Source organism: Melanaphis sacchari, unplaced genomic scaffold (genome assembly GCF_002803265.2).
Source record: "Melanaphis sacchari strain LSU unplaced genomic scaffold, SCAv2.0 Contig20_pilon_pilon, whole genome shotgun sequence".
NCBI lineage: Eukaryota > Metazoa > Arthropoda > Insecta > Hemiptera > Aphididae > Melanaphis > Melanaphis sacchari.
Genome location: NW_020271042.1, coordinates 4479689 through 4501600, shown reverse-complemented (window position 1 = coordinate 4501600; position 21912 = coordinate 4479689).

The window sequence follows — 21912 nt, the reverse complement described above, 5'->3', positions numbered from 1 at the left end:
AATAAACTTGTTAGACACCGGTATATAATGTGATAATTGGTAATATAATATTTGCCCTTTTATAGATACAGACATACATTCAACATTTTTGGTTTACAGTTGAGAATCCTAATATTTGTAACAGGATTATTCAATTATTATAAACATTGAAATGCTGGCGGCGAATTCTAAATAACACACAGTTATTTCGTACACGAATAAATTTGAAAAATAATTATTACACACCATAAATGATAGCGAATGTTCATGTATCCTAATAGCCATTCTATAATCAGGCATTGTGCCATAATTCCGGTTTCATTCATTGTGATCGCGAGTAGTTAAAAAACATACGATAATGCAAAATTAATCACGACAAACGATTCCTCATATAACAGCACTCAATAAATTATAAAGACATCGATTTAACAGTTGTGCACGTGTTTTTTTATCTGATCCATAATAAAGCGTTGGCCGGCTGTATAGTAATGTAATACATCTATACATAATTATTACTGTGAAAAACATATGATTCGATAGATAATTTGCTTCTAACCAACAGAAAAACATTTAACACTGTACCAGTATTATATTCTAACCGCAATACTGTGTATACGAGTAAATTACAAGCGAACAAACAAGTTGTCGCTTTTTTATTTTTTTTTAATCGGTATCAATTAAAACACCATCGTATTTGTTATGTACTTAAGCAATATTTTAGTAATATATGTTATTATAAGACTACTGCACTAGTACATTAGCCTGCAATACGAGACGGGTAGTGTAAAGGTAAATGAATCGCCGATAATTAATTACGAATTAAAGACACTAAACTAAAATCATATATTGTTCAACGGTTATTGTTATACTTTCACGTCTTTAACTTTTTATTTTTACAAAATTTAAAACATTCATATTATAATAAATATAATGTAAATAATGAACGCATAAAAAAAATAATAATAATTAAAATTTAAAAAACACAAATTTATATTAACTATATTAAATTAATATACGATGACTTTATTATAATAACAATAACTTTTTTAATAAATTATAGATTAATTATAACGTTATAAATTAATACAAATTGTACAATTTAATAATGTATAATAAGAAGATATTGTGGATATTATGAATTATGAAGAACTTGAATGTTGAAAATTACCTCTATAAGATATTGCGTAACTAATAGCAGGATAAGCAGGATAATTAAAAGTGCAATTTAGTATTTTACATTTTTAAGTAAACATTTTTTTTAAACATTGGCTACCACGTACTTTATTGCATACATAATAATATGTGAGTAAAGGATAGTCAAATATATATAATATATACAGATTATCCATTATATTACAAATGTTGTCAACGCCAAATGCATTTGCATGTAAATTTTTAATCAGGACTTCAGGACTATTATTTTAAAATACAAAGTTGGAAGTGAAATCCAAATAAATTCAAATAATTTAATAAAATTAAAACGTGTTAGAAAAGAAAAATATAAAAAAAAAATGTTGACTTACAAGAATACATAATTTTCCCATGCTTTCCTAATCTACTAAGATACTATCTAATTGAAATTATTAGTAAAAACTATTAATAAATGAACGAAGATATGTTCTCTAATTAAGTTATTCAAGTACTCAACATCATCATTTGAGGGTAATTCAACTGTTAAGTTATTAATTTATATCTTACACGTGAAATGGGTAAAAACTAAAAACTAATGTGTTGAAGTATGTGATAGAGATAATTTTCAAATATTAAATTTTCTATTAACTTTAACAAAATATGGTAATACTAATTTTATGCTAATTTAAAATAAATTTTATTTTATAGATACTTGATTCAAGCTCGTTTAGATAAAATTACTTTCACCCGCGAACTATGATATTGATATCAATTAATAATATTGAGATTTTCAAAACACTAGACTTTAATATTAGATAATAAACTTAATTTATAAATTATAACTTCATAATATGCTATTAAAAATAAAGTATACATTTATTTAGATGAAAAACACCATAAATTGTTCTTTACAATGAAATTCAAGAGGTTATAAACATTTGACATTTTAAATTAAAATAAATAACTGCTATACATTTACATAATTAGGTTTTTAAAATATCTCATGTTGAAAAACAATACTTATTATACTAAATCTAATTAAATCTAATAACTTAAAATAAATATACACCTCAAAATAAATATTATACTCATATTCTTTCAATAGATCTTTAAAAAATTAAATGTAGACAAATATATCATAAAAACATAGTTTTAAATTTTTATACAAATATTAAACAAGCAGGTAGTCATTTTTACTGTTATATATAAATATTATATATGGTTAAAATTTATCTAATTATTAATCAACAAGCAATTATACAATAATATGATATACATACGATAAAGTATCAATTGTTTTAAAAATAATTTGATCAATTTAAAAGAAGATTAAACACGTTTTAAAGGATTTTATTAAATGAGTTATTAGTTCAATAATTTACTATTTGTAGCAAAACATATTTGAATGTTCAACAGTGCAACCCTATGTTTGAATAATTTAAGTTTCATTCGAGATTTAATAATTTTTAACTAAACTAAAACTTGCATATTATCTAACACCATCATTTGGAGCCTTTGAACTTTAACATTTGTAAGTGTGTATATTAACAAATTTAAACATAGTTTAATATAGGTTCTAATACAGACAATGCGTTTAAGTAACTTAAATTTGATTTAAACCTGGTAAAGTTTATTTAAATAATATAATTAGTTTAAAATAAAATAAATACAAATTATTGAGCTTATAAGTAAGATTTCTAATAACTTATTATTATTTTTTTTGAAGTATAAATATCGTATAAAAAATAGTGCGTACAAAAATATAAAAATATCATATAATCACCAAATTGAAATATCAAAGAATAAAATACAAGCTATAGCTATTATAATGCAATTATTACTTGATAAAAATAAATTGCCAATGAATAAGAAGTCAGTAAGTATAAATAAAAATATACGTTAGGACCAATAATGGTTTCCAAGGTTATCAAAATATATTCAACATGGGAAATTTGTCAAGGGCATTTAGCTTTAGGCATTAGATAAAGAATTTTAATTATTTTTATTTTTACATTTTTATTATACCGATTCTAAAAAGCTAAATTTTAAAATAGTCTAACCTAGACCTAATATACATATTTATAATGTAAATAATTTTAGTTAAAAATTTTAATTAAAAGATTATAAAAGTATTTTAATTTAAGCTACCTACTTAGATAAATACTGAATAAATGTTAGTACGCTATCTATTTTATTTGATTCTATTAATTATTAATTAATATTTTAAATTAAATATATTTATAAAAAATGTATATTCACATAAGTATTTTTTGGTTGTCGTTTTTCTTGGCCTACATTAACTATGACACAAAATAAAAAGTTCAGTTTATAAGCTTTTGTTAAAAATATATCACATAAATCGTTGTACATCAGTTTTTGTATTCAGTTTAAAACCAAAATTATCAGAAAAATTGTTAGTGATAAAATACAGAGAAAAATGAATGAACAGTTTTTATACACATAGAAGTGTCTGCGGTTACTAACTATTATATCATTTTAATTTAGAGACTTACGAGTTATTGTGTGTACTGCGTAGTGTGTCAAACAACATTTAAAATCTTGGTTTAAAAAACACGTTTTAAAAAAAAAATAAAAACCTTTTTTTGTCAGTCTACGTATGTAATTATATAATATTTCGTGGTGAAATGGAATTCGAACGGGGTGCGGGTAAATGTGCACAAAAATGTGAAAAAAATATGTATATAATACTCTAATCGCATCGTGTGAGGTATTTGTTTATTTTTTTCGCAACACGCCTTTCAAATAATTTCTTTTTTGCGTACGTGATAAACATGCCATTATTTATGTTGACACAGGGATTGGTATCCAATATATTTTATTTATCATATTAAATGTTTACTGTTTACTGCCATACTGAGTCTAAGAAAACTACATATATATTATTGTTATGTACACAAAATAAAGAGTAACAAAATCTCCAAAAACCCTTGAGCAACCCCGTTATGCACACACACACACACATACACTCATAAATATATACATATTATTATAATATAGGCATAATAGGTGCTTCAGTATACATATAATGTAGGTAAGCATACTGATATTACTAAAAATATGTGCACAAGGCTCTCAGAAAAATATTCCAGCCGACTGTCTAAGTAACATAATATTCTCCATTCTCCAATGTCCCCGGTAGATATTGTATGATTATTTATCAAACATTTTTTTTCCAAATAATGAAATATATTTTTACTCTAGCCATTATGAATATATAAATAAATTAAACAAATAATAATTACTTTTAAACAACAAATTCTATCATCATTCAACTTGTTGTTCTGCGTTGGTGTGCATATCACGGAATGATGACACTATAATAAATATATTGATTTCAAGGTGAAATACTGTTATTTATTTTTTAGAAGAAGTATAACATTTTTCGAGTTATATATGAAATTATATTATATAAGTGTATATTATTTAAAACTGTAAAATATCAAAATAATTGGTATACTGGTTATTAAGCTATTATAATTTATTACATATATTATTGTAATTTATTGACTATTTTTTATAAATACATTTTCTGAATATGCAACGATAATAATTTTTAAAACTCGACAATTAATAATAAAAAAAAAATTATAAATTATCAACTCAAATTAGATTAATTCCTCATAATTAAAAAACAATAATACTACCAACTATGAAGCTATATGTTATTATTATTTTTTGAAGTGATGGTTATTGTTTTTTTTTTTTTTAATTCTATGAAATGTATGTAATATTATAGTAATTTATAGATATATGCTCTGGTAATATGGTAACTTGTAAGTAATACACTTATACCCTTGTGATATTATATGAGTTTGTCTAATGTACGACCTGTACGATTGTATGACGAGTTTTATTTTTAAAATAAGGACTACTAAAAATCATAAAAAATAACACGGATTTCTCACCAACTACCTATTCGTTTTTCAAAATTCCCGACAAGTGCCCATTTAAACATTATAATAATATGTTCAATATGCCACTGAATATAATATACAGTGCGTATATATATTATTCAACAGTTTTATAGCGAAATAGACATCACTACATTTCCCTTACTATTTATACATAAATGCCATAGCTCGAGTCCAATACATCATAAAAACGGGTCCGCGATAAATTTCCTTTGTCGAGAACATTCCGGACACGTGATTTATGTGCACTATTACAATACAAGATAGTATTCCCTCGGGATGTGCTGCATTGCTGCGGCAGCACCGTTTAGAGGTGACTGCAGTGAGACACAAAATAATAATAATAATAATAATAATAATAATAATAATAATATGACGACGACAACGTCGTGCGACATGGAATAATAATATTATCATATTTTAACTACGATAATAGATTGGTATTTACACCGCAAATAAGAAATAAAAAGACTACGAGAATAAGGGCCGGAAGGAGGCGGTGGCGGTGGCGGTGGCGGTGGCGTGTGAATGGATTTGTCGATGTAAACCGCAGGAGGTGCGCTCACGTGTAATTTGTCTTGTAAGCCACCGCCGACGCCGTGGCGGTCATTATAATGTCCGCGTAGCCACGCCGTGTCGACGGTGGTGAGTGGCGGTGACAAAACGAGGGAAATGCGACCGCTGTAGCGACGACAATACTTATCCGTCGTCGTCCGTCGTACAATTTAATATTATGCACGTACCCACAATAACGTGGTGCCCGAGTGACAAGAGTACGTAGGCATTACAATGGCAAACGTACATTGTAGTGATAGACTAATATCTAATAACTAATAACTAATAAGTAATAACACCATAGCCATCCCGATAATGTTATATTATATTGTACACATAATTTTATAGTCACGTATCTATTGCTTTTTGTCTTTTCTCGAAAAAACACACGTTAATCGTAATATAAAATAAACAAAAAACGATCGAGAACACCGATTTTCAAAATCAATAAATATTTCAGCTATTAATTAGCATTTTGTTTAAAAGTGCATAATAGCATGAACTCTGTTGCTTGTAATAGTAAATATATATTTTAATATTTAAGATGTATCGATTAATGTTGACCAGTAAAATTCACACTGTTGAAAGTACGGGTACCAGTAGGTACTTCGCTATTAAGCTATTGTTGTGTGTAAAAATATGAAGACGACTGATTTCACTCCGCCGTCTTCTTAAATAAGATGACCATGTTATGACTTAAAGATTCTTACAACTTCAAGGTTTCTCGGTCATTTGTCGTTCAAACTGATAAAGAATGTAACTAGTAAGATTGTATAATAAGATAATTTTAACTTAACGAATAATTTTTTTTTTTTACTAAATTAACCCAACTAAAAGAATAACAAGTTTATTTGGATTGAGTCCCAATTTAATAAATTTAATCGGTTCTTTTTGTTAATCCATATTGAAACTGAAACAAATCATATATAAATTACTACTTGGAAGATAATATTTTTTTTTTCTGTTTGTTATTAAGTATACATGAAAATTTTTTATTATTTATATAATAATGCTTAATTTTTAATTGTTCTTTTAAAGCGCATATAGTAGCACTCTGCTGACTGCTGATACGAAATCTTAAAGAATTATAAACTATATTACTTTATACATTATTCGATATGCATATATACGTATAATGTATATATAAATTTATAGTTCTGCAAATATTTAGGTTTTATAAGTTTAAGTGGGGGAAAAATACTTGAAGATTGTAATCAACTGTTGTAATTGGTATTTGTATGCATGCCCAAAGCGGTGCGGGCTTTGCAGGAGGCGCCTTTAACAACAAATATGCCGACGGGTTAAAACAAGTAACACGAGAATGTTAAATTCAAAATTAAAATTATTATGAATGTATGTTTAAATTCCATAATGCCCCGATCAGATAAAAAAGAAAAACAAATTGTCGGCAAAATTATAGTAATAAAAAATCCATTGATTAGGCGAAAAATGCTCAGACCATGAGATCATTATAATATATTATAATCGTGAGTCCGTGAATATGTGTTATTTACTACGATTAACCGAATACATTATTACAGTGAATCGAGTGGGGAACATGCAAACTAGTAGGAGGATATCCCTACGCGTATAAATAATTACAAGCCACTTTAAATACATGGCGAACAAAAATATAGAGGGGATACATAAAACATAGTCAAAAAGCAATCTGTTTGGTCTCTTTATTGATAATGGTTATTCCATACAAAATGACGTACAAACATATACTTTGTCGGGGTGAATACAAATACCAAGAAGAAAAAGGGTTACGATGAATTCTCAGCAGGAAGCCATTTGTCGGACGACCCGGCGTTTTGGACGTCAAAGGGATCATTATAAGTGCCTGTCGGCGGGGTGCGAGTATATATAAATATATATGTGTGTGAATATAAGAACCCCTGTTAAAAGGTAGCCTTTATTTTCAACCCCTAAGCATCATCATCAGTCAACAGTCATTTTCATCACCGATGCGCGTAACACCGTTAAATGATCTACCTTCAGGCAACAATGATATTGTTATGTTCATTATATAGGTATAGGTACATCAAATACTGACCTGCTGAGAAAATGCGGTCCGTTTAACTTTTTGACAGTTAAATTCCTAAACAATACATCGCGGTTTGTTCTTCACCCTTTTTATCAAGGAAATAGTTTAACAACTATCAACTACCATAAATAACATATTGTTCAAATAAGTTAAAAGAAAAATACGTGACATTTAGTTTGTTTTGCCATTTTGCATAATATTATCTTTGAAGTTTGTATAATGTTGGATATAGTAGTTTCGGTAATATTGTTTGTGTATTATTTGTAGGTATTGAGCAATAATTACATAATACAAAAAACTTTTCTTGCCGACGAATTCGATTTAGCCAATTAGTTTCTATTATACAAAATATGCATCTAAATCTTTAATTTAAGTCTATCGTTGTTTAAAAGTTCTATTTTTATCATGAAATGTTCTCATTCATTAAAGTTAAATAATAATTGTTGTTTAGACTTATCATCATATTATATAATATGTAAATAGATCATGCAAGAATGATTTTTTTATTAAATGCTAATAATTTTATTATATTTTTTTTTATATCAAATATTACAATCAATAAAAAGCAATATTAAAATAAAAAATGTTTAATACTTAAAAGTTTTAAGTTTTACGATAAGACATAAATATTAGTATTTAGTATACCTACCAAATATATTATTTTTTAGTATTGTTTATTTTATCTAAATTGTAAATTTAAATGTTATACTTACGTTTTTTTTGTTTAATAAAATGAATTAAGTTCGGTCAATACATTTTATTAGAAACGATAAAAGTAGTATATCTTACATGTGTATTAAAAAAAAAAAATGTTTGTTCATTTAATCTCGGGTTATTTTCGTTTTTATTAAAATTCTACCTATTAATTTATAAAAATTGTATATCTTACTAAGTTACTGAATTAAAATTACATTAAATAATTATATAGTATTTTATATTTTATAGTTGTTTTAATGCAATACTTTTGTAATTTATAGTTTTTTAAGTAAATAATATTAATTGCTTAACGAATAATATAGATAAGCATTAAACAAAATTGAGAAAACTCTGTTTCATTGACTTAATAATTTATAATATAAGATACACAACTATGTCGTTATTTGCTAAGGAGCCTACATAGATATATTAGTGACTTAAAGCTGGACAATATACCTATAACAAAACCTGTATCACAAAAGAGCGAATGAAGTTTATCTGACATGCACGTGCCAGAGTAAATTAAGACGTATATACACGCATTCGCAATACTTATCTACATCCCCTTCTGTCTGTGTCCACCCTATCCTCGCTCACATAATATATTTACAGTCATAATTTACGTACGTGTGTTGTACCTGCAAATGAACGAGCACAGGTGTGGAAAAATGGTAATCATTTCAAATTGCACATCCGCTGCACGCGCATATAATAGGTTACTGCGTGATTTGAATATTTATGCAGTTTAAAAGAGGAGAACGTCCTCGTAGCATGTATCATCACAGTCAACGTGTAGCAACACGCGGCCGAGCCCACACGGGTGGCAACCCACTCGATGAACTCCGCGTACCACAGTTTTAGTCATATACGACTATATGATGGAGTGACGGACGTTTTCGATATAAATTAAATCGTTCAATCAATTTGTGGCATACAAAATAAAATCCTTCTTTAATACATACACACACACACACACACACACATACACATACATATATATACATTTAATATAAATGCTTACAATATATTATTTCGTATTATTATTTCATACATAAATATATTTGAATCATAATAAATGTCAATATATGAATTAGGTAGACATTTTTTAAGCCATTTAATTCAATAATAAATAATAATAATAGTAAAATATAAATATATAATACATATGATAATTGAGAAAGTCCTATAGCTTAGAAATATCACCGGTTAAGTTAGGTTTAAGTTAGTATGTAAAAGAAATATATATAAATATAATCAAATGGAAAACGATTATTAATGCTAACTCTTACATATTATTAAATATCATCACTAGAATTCGGAACTTCTTGCATTTGCGTGTTTTTTGTCATGATTGTAAAATGTTTTAAGATGAAAATTGTTTTTGTGAAGTAAATCGTTTAAATATAACATTTTATTTTGTATATTTTTTGCATATTTTAAAGAAAAAGCATAGTTTTTTCAATATTTTATAGCAAATCAAAGTATTTTTTACATTTTCTAACTTAATAATATAATTATAATTTTAATAGCTAATATTATGTTTTCATTCAAAAGAATTCTCCAAAATGATTTATTTTAACGTAAAATTGTACGATTATCTTTATCCATCAGTGATTAAAGGTATTTTATTGACTTATTGACTTATAACTATAGTTATTTATTTTATTGGACAAAATTACATTTAGAAACTTAATAATATCCTGACAAAGTTGTAACGTATGTGACGTTTGTGTACTCGGTATCGTTATTATCGCCCCGCTATGTTACTATTTAAATGAACTTAAAGAAGACCAAAAGATGTGCTCGGATGAGCGAAAAAGTTTTATTTTAAAATTTATTATTATTATTTATTCATTTTTAATATTACACAAAATGTAGTAAAAATTTGTTTTAAGAAGTAAATTAAATACATATATATCAAATTTGAGTTGACAATTAATTATATTATTTTTTTCAATATCAATGGACTAAAGTAGGTAATTTGAAGAATTATCTATACAACACATATTAAAAAAAAAAAACTTAAAATATATTAAAATGAGTTTAAATACACAAAATTAACGAAATATTTGTAAAAAAAAAAAAAAGATAATAAAATTCAAAAAATGTAAAAAAAAATGCAAAATTAAAATTACGCATTCTAAATTGTTATATAACGAACAAATTTGGTTTTTGGTTAGAACTATATATGGCACATAAAGAAAAAAATGCAAAAGTCATCAAAATTCCAGCTCTACTTATTACATAATTACAGTAGGTATTTTACTATAAAAAATAAATTCTACTTTTTTTTATTAATCCAATTTTTAAAGAAGTCATTCAAACACAAATTATTTAATAAGTATACGAATAGCTCATAAATATGAAAGGAATAAAAATTCAACAAACATATTATCATAAGCATAACATCAATATAATATTTTTTACATATTAACTAACAAAAACGACTATTAGGTACATCGCATTATAAATAAACTTCAATTGTATAATTATACGATTAAATATTGAAGAAATTACCGTAAACATTTGCATAAGAAAGTAATTGAAATTTTTGTGAATAATTAAAATAATGGTCCTACTTGAATAAATGTTGTTTGTATATAAATCAGAAACCATTCAATCTTTAAAAAAAGTCAAAGTTGTTTAGTAATTATCATTTTAATATAATACTATACTTATCAAGCGAACAACTTAACAGAGCTAATAAATATTGAAAAAAAAAAAACAGGAACTAGTCTTGTATCAAGAACGTTTATCTGACTTAAATGAACAATACGATACTTATAGATTAAAATAGTAATTATTATAACAGTACATACAACATACTTGTCGTAACATTTATTATTTTAATGTTAAACATAAAATTTACGAATTTATAACTAGGGTGATTTAGTTTTTGGAAAATTTCAACGAGCTTTCAGTACTATATTGTCTATTAGTTATTACACAATAACTTACGGCTTACTCTGTATATATCTTCATATTATACATATTATATTTTTCTACTTTATGTACATGTATAATATATAAGTATTGTACAGGGTTTAGATCTTCGACGCATGATATATATGCACGCAATCGGTGATTTATGCCTATCCGGTTGTCTGTAGCATGATGCGGACGTGTCACCAGCTAATGTGCCCAGTTTCCATTGAGTCGGGACCACATAAAAACGGACCTCCCATGGATCACACATATTCGTATTATATACCTTTTTACAATTGCTGTTGTTTTTATTATTATTATTTAAGTTTTTTTTTTTTTTACGCACGCATAGAGTGAATAACGCGTGTACAAAAGTTTTTACGGTATTATTTATACATTTACACAGTACACTATACATATTACCCGTTGCCATTGTGATAGCTGGTATCCATTCATTCTTTTGTTTATACGCCTTACGTAGTCATTAATGGAGGAGGACCTAACCCCAACGTCCTGCTCAAATCGGATTATAATATTATGTAGGTATTAAGCCATTTGAGGTGCCACAGAAATATGCACACAGCTGGGCTATACATATATACGTAGAACGAATAAGAGATTACCTATACGAACAAGAAGTCCGTATGTTCGAGTTAGGAACATTAGAACCATATGGCAACTTTATTTATTTTATTATCACTTATTAATGGACCTCGTTATTAAAGTGTTCAATAATTATTAAATTTTTTTTGTTATAAATAAGTAGGTATAAAATAATAATTATTATTTTCTATACTGGCTTTCTATTTTCTCATTTATACAATTTTAACACTGCACTGATTTGAGCTTGAGCAAGTACTAAACAGTTTATTGCATATTGCAATATTTTATGTTTGTATGCTTATAGTACCTCTTTTTAATATAAATAAATATGAAATTCTTAAAGAGGATATGTTAAATTCTAATTTTTTCCAATTGAATAATATTTGAATTACTATGGAATACAAATTTATACAATTTTAAAATATTAATTAATTTTAGTTTATTAATGTATACTTTATTTTATAAATTTACAAATAAATACCCACCTAACCAAAATATTATACAACTATAGCCCTACAAGATGTTTTTTTTTTAGATTTCTTAAATTTTATTATATGCAGGCTATGTGTAAATTACAAACTATTTATTATTTTATTCAATTTTTATTTAACAGTTATCATTGTTCATTTGTCATTAGATAATAAGCATAACGTTCTAATTGATTTTTACAATAGGTATTCTTATTTTTATTCTCTGAATAGAGAATTGTTTTTTTTTTTTTTACTGATGACAATCTGAGAAAATTTGAGACTGTATCATCGTGAAACATGAAAGTAAGTTTTAAAATAATACTAAAGTAATTTAAACAATTATATTATGTAGTACAATAGTCGAGACAAATTGTATTATAAACAGTTGTTTGTTACCTATTAAAAATAAATACAGTACATATTCAAACATTAAATGAATCTACGTTAACCGAAGAAAGGATTATTTAAAAAATGAAGAACTTAAATTTAATTATTTATGGATGTACATACTCGTAATAAGAAACATAGTATTAACGTCGAGGGTAAAGTAATAAACTTTACTATAGATTTAAAAAATATATTAGAAAACCGTATTGAAACATTAAGCTCTGATTTGTTACATATATTTTTGTACTGATTTCTGAATTTAAACAGAACTTTATGATATATATTAATGAATCAATATCAGAAACAAAGTATCAGAACAAAAAATTGAAACAATTTTTTCAATCAGTTAGAATCAGACTGTCAGACAAAGTCATGTAAATGTGTAATAGACACATTAATCAAATTATTTTAAATATCGCTAATGAAAAAAACCAAAATAGCACAGTAACTAACAAATTTTATCATTTAAGAAAAAAAATAATTGTTTGCAACAAAAATCATTAAGTATATGTGACGTTATAAGTTCATAATAAAATTTTTCAGTAATTTTATTTTATTACTGTTAATAATTACTGATCCAAGTTACTTGTAAAATGTAAACATCATACTTAATAAACAAAAAACCAATAAGCCATCAATAATAATATTTCATTATCTATAGATATTATTTACAATTTATATTACAAAATATAAATAGTGTTGAATAAAAAAAAAAATAATAATGAAAGTAGTTAAGAGTACAATTTTCATCAGAGTTGCCTGTTCTCGTCGTCGTTCACAATGTAGTAATAAATATAATAGCCAATTGTTTAACGACCAACGGTATTTTAATTTAATCACCGAGTGCGTCGCAGATAATTCATTATTCACACACACAAATAGTTATAACAGCGATTCCGTATAGAATAAAAATTCAAAAATCGATACTCGTCTTATTGCTATATTATATGTGCAAGTATAATATAACGAGTGACGATTGGTACTTTATTATAATGTATATTATCCACTCTTGCTCCAGTGGAATTCAATAAACAGCTAAGGTACGATAATCAAATCAAAGGTATTTTATAGCCTCGTGTGGCATACATACAGGGCTGTATTTTCTTCTTGGACTGTTACCCACTAAATAATGTTATCCATAAAGTAAAATTCATAATATTTACACGTTATAAGTTTAACTTTTAAACGAATAATGTTATTAAAATATAACAAAACAATGACTAACTTTATTCATTGTTTGAATATGTCATTTCGTCCGAATTTAGACTTCAAGTAAATATAGCATAATTATATTGTATAACATTTAGATTTTTTGGTTCTAGTATGAACTACTTTTAAGAAATAAACTTTTTTCATAGAATTTAACTATATAGATTGAATATTTTCAACTAACTGTTTACAACATAATACTTGTAGTAGGTATGTAAATTTTTGTAATTTTGCAAACATTTAAACTTCAAATGCATTACAATACAAAAATGTGATTATATTTTTTAATATTTTAATTCAAGTATAAAAACAATATATGCGGATCTTGTATTAAATTTTTAAAAATTTTTGCCAAACAAATAATTTTTATCAACAATTTGTACAAAAATAAAAATATAACAATTGAAAATTTTTCATTCCTATGATTAGCTCAAAATAAATTAAAATATTTAAAAATCTTATCATATGACATATAATGAAAATAATAATATAAACATTGTATAAACTATAAGTAGGTATTTAGAGAATTATTCATTTATGAATTACAATGAAATAACATCTATTGTTTGAGGAAAAATAATTATTTTACGAATGAATATGCAATGTCGTAAAAATTTGAACTTCAAATGTCACAAAAAGTTTATTATATTTTTCAGTATAATTTTTATTTTTTATAAAAAACTCATAAATAAAATATATTTTATTTTAAGACTTAGGTATGAGTATTAAATATTTTATGAATTTGGTTGAAAATCAGACACATTTATCAATGTACTTAGAATCTGAAGTTTTTCAAAATATTATATTAATTTTAGGAGATAAGTTAGGAGATAACTCTATTAAGTTACCAGATGATTAAGACAATTTAAATAATATTAGCTACCTATTCAAAATCAGGAACTCCCCCTTATTTGCCCCTCCTAAATACGACCTTGCATGCACCATCTTACAATATTATTATATTGTTAATACATATTATTGTATAATAAAACCGTCGGAAAACCAACCCGACTTACGCGTTGACAAATATAAATATTATATATTTCATGATATAATATTATGTTCAATCAATTAACACCTGACAAATACAATATGAATTTTAATGGGTTATGCCCTATAAAAGTATTTTCCAAAATATGTATAAAACATAATAATATATTATAGTGAGCGTTGCCTGTAAACATGTTATAAAAACTATGAAGATAATATACAAATAAGTAGTAAGTAATAATATGAAGAAAAAAAAATAATATCAATTAAAAAACACACATAATATTAAGTAGGTACCACTGTGTCACGTATTCCGGTTTCATAATTACTATTTTATTTTTATAATATATTATACAGCGGCGTACATACTAGGTACCTATATAATATATTATTATTAAAATGTTTTATTTTATTTTTACATACCTATTATTATTTTTATTTTAATATGATATTACAGTGAATTCCGCCTAATGTGGGCACCGGTTAATATGGGCATCCGCTTAATACGGGCAAAATGGTCTGGTCCCAATTCCAATGTATACCAAAGTTAAAATTAATTGCATAATATGGGCACTCGGTTTGGTTTATATTTTTCGTTTTTATGGCAATTTTTATTTTATCATAGTGTTAGAATATACATAACAGAATAATGAGGGTAGTTTATTTGATAAGCTTGAAGCGTGTGCCACTTTTTTAAACCAGATCCACACTAAACAGCTTAGACAACGAGCAATTACAATTTTTGCATACCTTCCACATCCAAAAAGTAATTTTATTTAGTTTTATTTATATAATAATTTAACATTTTTTTCAATCGTATGATACACGTGTGCAAAATTAAAACGTCTTTTAATATCATTTTTTTTTTAGAACTAATTCCAATTTTTATAGGCAACCGCTTAATGTGGGCAAACAGGGCTAGTTTCAACGTGCCCACATTAAGTGGAATCCACTGTATTTACATTTTATGACACAGAACATAAATATTTATTTTTATTTTTAATTACACGCATACAAATAATATATAAATAGTTTTTATAACCATTTTTATCTGTTGATTTTTCCTTGGCAAAAGTGACGAAGAAATCGAAGTATAAAACAATTGTATCCCTATGAAAGTATGAACTGTACCGTCTAAATGGCTGTACCTATAGGTACTTATACGATTATAGGTACGAGTATACCGTTGCTTTTTTTTTTCATAATTTCTGTGCACCATAATGGGAGATGGTAAACTGCGGCAAAATTTACCTTTTTCTAAAAGTCGATATGTGAACTGCGGCAAAAAAATAATTAAGATTATACAATCTGCGAAAAAACCGATAAGATACATCATACAAACTGCGGCAATTTATTTTATATACTTATACACGTTTATTGTTTAATTAGGTATAATACGTATTACGTGTTATGGCAGCTATTAGTATCTCTTAAAGTACTAGGCGTAAAAATAAAGAAAACCCAATTTTTAAAATTGAAAAATATATTATTATTAAAAATTAGATCGTAATGATTGTATAATCAAAAAACCAATTTTAAAATTAAAAAATATTATTATTATATTAAAAATTATTTAAAAAAATTGTTTAATTAAAAAAAAAAAATAAATAAATAAATAATAATACAATAGGTATCTAATTAAATTGCCGCAGTTTGTATGATATATCTTTCGGTTTTGTGGCAGATTATATAATCTTAATTTTTTTTTTTGTCGCAGTTTACATATCGACTTTTTGAAAAAGGTAAATTTTGCCGCAGTTTACATACAGCCACCATAATGTATAATATATTAATATCATAAAGTTGTCTATCTATTATATAGTCACCTACCTATATAGTATTATTATATCCATACTGATGACGTTCGTATCATATTTCATGGAAGAGTATTTCAATAAGATACATTCGTTAGATTTATTACCAATAAATACATACGAGTATATCGTTGACATTTCCGTGTGATTTATGTAAGACTACTAATAAAACAAAGTCCGATCAATTATATTATACATGCATCCATTTGAGTACATGGTTTTGTGCCGCAAAACGTATAAATCTTTTCGAAATATAAACTCTATTTTATAATTATTTTTAATAAAATTATATTTCGTAACAATTCGTGTGATCACGAAATAGGTACTAAGCGTAAATATTATCATAATATATTTTGATTAAAGACCGAATAAATAATTAATAATTGATATTAAAATAACAATTGTCACACGAACATCCATTTAATTTGTATAAATGTATTATTTCGTTGTATGATAATGACCAGCCATCGAGATAAATTGTTAAAAACCAAATAATATTTTCAATCATCTTCAAATAAAAATAATATTTTAACAACAAATTAAACTAACCTGATCTAAATTTATGCAATACGGTGACATTTTTTATTGAAACTTCAAATGCAGTACACAGACAAGATCCAAAATATTATTTACGTAAAGAAAAATGTTGTCCTTTTTATTCTTCACTGCTTATTAATCCATTAAGGACCATTTCAGCCTTAAACAGGTCTCATTATTTCTATTTATTAAAAGTTAACTCATTTTTTATAATTTTTTACAATCTCTTTACATTTATTACAATTTGTTTACATTATGGTATAGAGGTATTGATTCACTGAATCCTAGAATTTCTTAAAGATCTTTTTCTAATATTTTTTCAACGAATACTTTTTTTATTAATTGATCATCTACTCTCCGAATGTGTTCACATTAATCTAATTTTTATTCCTGATTAACTATGAATATCTGGTCTGTTATACAATTTCTATAGTTTTTTGCTATTTATTCTTTTTTTTATTAAAATTGTTTCTATTTTAAATATGAAAAACAAAAATGTTTTGCACTGTTTTAATAATTTTTTTTTAATTGCAGAATAAAAAAATAAAATTACTTAAGAACAACTAAAGCTGTAATTACTATATAAAAAAAAGAAAAATATATAACAAGTACGATTCTCTGCAACACACCAATCGAAAAAAACTCATCAAACGTAAATATGCACTCGAGCGTTAGCCATTTGAATATTGCTGTTCTGTGGTTAGTGCTATTTCAGACATATACAATATATAAATATTTTGTTACAAAACTAATTAAATACTCATTTTAACGTATACTTGAACTCGAGTACTACTGATTGTGGTCAATATATTAATATCAGCGTTTTTAAAGAGTGTTATAATTTGTAAATTGAAAATAAATAAATAAACACTGACGGCTCTACAAATTACAATGTATATAAATATAAACGTGTTTGGCATTCAAAATTCAAATGTTTTGACGACAACTGTCAAATAAAAAAATAATTAATGATTATGCTCGATGTTAATTCTGAAAACAAACATAAAATACGTGTTCTAAATTCACACATTGTAAATTATGTATGATATTATAATAGGACAGGTACTTGATTCAGTAGCTGTATAATATAACTAGCCAAACGATTTCGTACAAATAATAATAGACGAAATGGAATTACCAAATGGCGTTATTGGTATATAACCGTAGTATCAAAATCATTGATGGGTCAAGCATTGGCTTATGAACTCCCCCCTTTCGAATTTTATTTTTGTGTACATTTCTGTAAGTCATGTTATGAATTATACTTACGTACTCTATTTATCAAAAAAAGTCTTTCTAACTATGTTGTACTTAGCAACCCGATTCCAAAATTTAAAGGGCACATAATCTATTTAAAAAATAAAAATAAAAAAACCATTTATTTTCTTCACAGTAACTTGATAAACTATAACATAAATAAATTATTTATTTCATAAATTGGTAACACATTTCGTTATAGTTAACAAATAATATAAATCATTATTACGAAGAAGTTAGTAACCTCTAAATAAATACATATCCTCCAAGATAAAATCCTAAATAAGTCTCTAGTATTATAATACCCCCCAAAAAAAATTCTTTTATAGTAAATGAGATGGTAGGATATTATTCTAATAATTATAAATACCTGTATATAAGAAACAGATTGAACAATTGGATTTACAGCAACAGTGAAATATTAATTCCCCTTCCTGAATAAAAACGATCATTTACCTCAAACAACAAGCAAATATTATCCCTAAAATATCAATAAGAATATGATAGTTAGTACGTAATTTTTGTATGTTTTTTAGAGTTGAGCCCAAATCATTTATCTCATTTTTTTATATAAATAATATAATATATGGTCACCATTAATTCCTCAGTCTAGCACATAATGATTTGTTAATCAATGTATTGACTGTACATGTATTCACTATTCATAAATAAATGGCATACACACATCAACCTTTTAAAGGGTTCTGAGTAAAAATAACACAAGAAATATTTTTACGTATAAAAATTAATTGATAGTAAATCTAACAAAAAAACGCATTTTTCATGCGGTGGAACATAGGTATACAACATAAATACAACAGCGACCAACTGGAACGGTTAAGCACCTCGCGTTAATTATGTGCATTCCGTTTATAGTCAGACCCTAAATTTTTTAATCGTTCATGCTGTGGCTTAAAAACGTGGGACAGTCTTTCGGCTTATGCTGACCCACTCGTATATACATTCATATTATTATTTTGTATTTTAATTGCTGCAGTGTTTATCAAGCCCCGCCGAATCGTCCAAAATCAAGTTCGATTGTCTTGTCTCGGTCTTCGTCACCGGTTCGTTCAATCGCTCACACGCGCCACACAAACACATACGCTACAACATATACACGCAGACAGCGGCGGCGGACGCTTCAATGAACCGAAGACAATAGGCGCTTTGTACGAGCAACTCGTGCTTTCGGTCCTCGCCCATGTGGCGTCAGCATCCAGCATGTACAACGATTCAGTACTATTATTATAATTATATTATAATATTATTTTTATTATTGTACGCTTACGTACCTTACTCGCGGAATGTCTTACATTGATGTCCGGGGTCAAAGGTGTATACCGGCACGCCGCCACCTACGCTTTTTTTTTTTACCTATATACGCGTAGCGTGCACGCATTGAGCAGATGACGTCATTGGGTTTCATTCATAAACTCCAGTCGGCGTGGTGACGACCGGCTGCTGCAGTGGTGGTATAAAACAGTGGTATAGCGTATCCAGGCGGGGGTATAGAGGAGTCTGTATATAGGCGCGAGGAAACGAAAATATAATAATAATATAATATAATTTTCTTCGTTTAATTAACCCGACGATTCACCTTTCCGCGGTATAATGTTTATTCCCTTTCAACGATTGCGGTTTCTAAGTATCCGTTCGTTCGTCTATATCCGTTGTTGGATCTCTCTCGCTCACGCTGTCTCTCTGTCTCTTTCTGTCTCTGTCTCTCACACACTTTATCCGTATTATATTTATTATTCGTTCATTGTTTATTGTAATAATAACACGTATAGTCCGCTTGTTTGGACGTGGACTTGACGACAATGAGCTAATCACTCAACCGCCTGCACCTTTTTCGGTCTCGTGTCAGTCAACACCTCTTCTACAATCTATATATTTTATATATATAATACATGCGTATACATGTGTACGAGTATAAGAATATACACGCGCGCAACACTATGATACACCTTTTTATACTCTGCGATGACGATGGTATGTGTGCGATATGGAATGAACGACCGCTATAACAATATATTAACGTGATGATAATATTATTTGTATTTTGTAGCATAATATTATAATATATCTAAACGATCCCATAGAGAAAACCGCAGTTTCCGGACGCGAAGCGCTACAACGGTTTTAAATAGTATATGACATGGTGTGACGATTGTTGAATGTGTGACAAATGCGATTTCGGATGATTTTTATTTTGATAACCAATCGGATTTAAAATAAATAAATAAATAAAAACTAATTGATGAAATAATCAATCATAATACTATCCATCTTCATAACTAAAAATTTTAACATTATCCATCATTAGTTTTAATTCGCTTTATTTGTATTAGGTAATTATAAAATATATTTTTTATTTGATAAGGTACAATCGTTGTATTATATTGTTGTATACAGGAAAAATAGAATTAAAGGCAGCCAGGCAGGACAATTTTAAAATCCTCCACAAGAGTGTTTTTTCTATTACATAAATCAAAATATTAATTTAAAAGAAAAATTTTTTTTTTTTTAAATATTTTTATAAATATTCATATATTTATATCATTATGTTGAATCTATACTTTACATTTATAAGGCTTCAAAAGTTAGTCACACTGTAACTGTGCTATACTCCACGATGCTCCCTATAATAACTCTTTCAAAAAAGACTTAATCATAATTCTTTGTGCACCATCATCAAGTTCTATGGGGTACCTTGTGTTACTTCTATAATATATTAATAAAAATCCTTTTGATCTATTTCCTCCATTTCATCCTATTCAAAAAATGTTCTTAATATCATCTACAGAAAAGTTAAACATTTTCAAAATGTATGGTATTACATTTAATCTGATTTTTTCAATATAATTGTAAAAGTTTAATACTTTAATAAAAAAAATTGTCAGCATTTTTAAATTAAAAAAAAAAAAATTTTTTTTTGATAAAAATTTACTTTATAATAATATTTATTATTTAAAGATAATTATGAATATTATATTATTGCACATGTAATCAAATTATATTATGAAATCCGTACATACAAGTCTAAAGAGTCTATAATATATCATATTAAAAATTCATTTTTAAGTTCAAAAAAATTATTAATTAGGTAAATTATTCTGAAACAAATAAAATTGGACATAGGGAAATAATTGATAATATTAGTATATCACCTAAAATATTAATAGTATATTATGTGCTTTGTACGTAATAGGTATATACTTATTATGGCTACAAAGTATATTATAGTAACCAATAAGTAATAACGCATATATTTTTCTCTAATTTATTCGATTATAAACGACCTTATAGAATAATACACTTGTGGGTTACCTGATGCGGTAATAACCACTTGTCCGTTAGTCGTTTCGACACAGAACCGT